The sequence below is a fragment of the Schistocerca piceifrons genome, chromosome 8 (genome assembly GCF_021461385.2).
Source record: "Schistocerca piceifrons isolate TAMUIC-IGC-003096 chromosome 8, iqSchPice1.1, whole genome shotgun sequence".
Taxonomy (NCBI): domain Eukaryota; kingdom Metazoa; phylum Arthropoda; class Insecta; order Orthoptera; family Acrididae; genus Schistocerca; species Schistocerca piceifrons.
This window is the reverse complement of record NC_060145.1, coordinates 79,391,359-79,393,390: the sequence shown is the minus strand read 5'-3', so window position 1 is coordinate 79,393,390 and position 2,032 is coordinate 79,391,359. Positions and strand designations below refer to the sequence as shown.

Genomic DNA, 2,032 nt, shown 5'->3' with positions numbered 1-2,032 from the left:
GTAGACAAGTGTAACGTGCTGCGAATACACAGAAAGATAGATCCTTTATCGTTTAGCTACAAAATAGCAGGTCAGCAACTGGAAGCAGTTAATGCTATAAATTATCTGGGAGTACGCATTAGGAGTGATTTAAAATGGAATGATCATATAATGTTGATCGTCGGTAAAGCAGATGCCACACTGAGATTCATTGGAAGAATCCTAAGGAAATGCAATCCGAAAACAAAGGAAGTAGGTTACAGTACGCTTGTTCGCCCACTGCTTGAATACTGCTCAGCAGTGTGGGATCCGTACCAGATAGGGTTAATAGAAGATATAGAGAAGATCCAACGGAGAGCAGCGCGCTTCGTTACAGGATCACTTAGTAATCGCGAAAGCGTTACGGAGATGATAGATAAACTCCAGTGGAAGACTCTGCAGGAGAGACGCTCAGTAGCTCGGTGCGGGCTTTTGTCAAAGTTTCGAGAACATACCTTCACCGAAGAGTCAAGCAGTATATTGCTCCCTCCTACGTATATCTCGCGAAGAGACCATGAGGATAAAATCAGAGAGATTGGAGCCCACACAGAGGCATACCGACAATCTTTCTTCCCACGAACAATGCGAGACTGGAATAGAAGGGAGAACCGATAGAGGTACTCAAGGTACCCTCCGCCACACACCGTCAGGTGGCTTGCGGAGTATGGATGTAGATAGATGTAGATTGGATGGTAATCCCCAGACCGGTTGCTGCTAGTCTCCGTTCAGTGGTGAGGAATGGTGGAGAATGCTGTTGCGTTGTTTGCTGTCGGATGGTAGGTTCAGATGTGAAGGGATTACAGTGTGCTTGACGCACAATACAGCTACCCTTCCTTGTGGTGGTCAAGCGTACACGACCAGAAACTTGACGAGGAGTGTTCCTGCCATCAGACTGCAACGCAGTCCATCATCTGGCCACAGTCATATCTGAATGCCCCAGTAATCTGGATGTTGCTCGACTCGGCCAACTGCAGTGTCACAATCAGGCCTCTTTCAAACTCTACAGATGCTGATAACGCTATACCGCGTAAGCACGTGGCATCCCCGTGTTGTTCACAGTCATCACTCAACACCTGTCTCTGTTCTATATTCCCTACCAGACCTGATGACACCAAAAAACATCAACAATACGAGGTAATGGTAAAGCTGTGAGGACGTGGCATGAGTCGTGCTTGGATAGCTCAGTTGGTAGAGCACTTGCCCCCGAAAGGCAAAGGTCCTGAGTTCGAGTCTCGGTCCGGTACACAGTTTTAATCAGTCAGGAAGTTTCATCAACAATACTAATGCACTGCCGACCGTGGTGGCCGAGCGGTTCTAAGCGCTTCAGTCTGGAACCGCGCGACCGCTACGGTCGCAGGTTCGAATCCTGCCTCGGGCATGGATGTGTGTGATGTCTTTAGGTTAGTTAGGTTTAAGTGGTTCTAAGTTCTAGGGGACTGATGACCTCAGCTGTTAAGTCCCATAGTGCTGAGAGCCATTTGAACCATTTGAACTAATGCACTCTGCTGCCCGTTCTATCCGTCACAGAGAGCTTAAACTCGAATCATTTACATACTTGCCGGTGATGTGTACGTGTGAGAAGTTGCATTGACATCCATCGATGTTTTTCACAGAAGCGCCAAAGAAACTGGTATAGGGGCGCATGTTCAAATACAGAGATATGTAAACAGGCAGAATACGGCGCTGCGGTCGGCAACTCCTATATAAGACAACAAGTGTCTGGCTCAGTTGTTAGATCGGTTACTGCTGCTACTGTGGCAAGTTATCAAGATTTGAGTTGGAACGTAGTATTGTAGTCGGCGCGCGGGCGATGGGAACAACATCTCCGAAGTAGCGATGAAGTGGGGATTTTCCCGTACGACCATTTCAAGAGTGTATCGCGAATATGAGGACTCCGATAAAACATCAAATCTGCAACATCATTGCGGCCGAAAAAAGACCCTGCAAGAACGGGAAAGACGAAGACTGAAGAGAATCGTTCAACGTGACGGAAGTTGAACCCTCCCACAAATTG

At 47.5% G+C, this 2,032-nt stretch overlaps 1 non-coding gene across 1 annotated transcript; it reads left to right on the top strand.

Annotated features, from left to right (window-relative positions):
• Window positions 1-1,187: 1,187 nt before the first annotated feature.
• Trnas-cga lies at window positions 1,188-1,262 on the top strand. Its single transcript has one exon. It is a non-coding gene; the product is annotated as a tRNA-Ser (tRNA).
• Window positions 1,263-2,032: the final 770 nt, after the last annotated feature.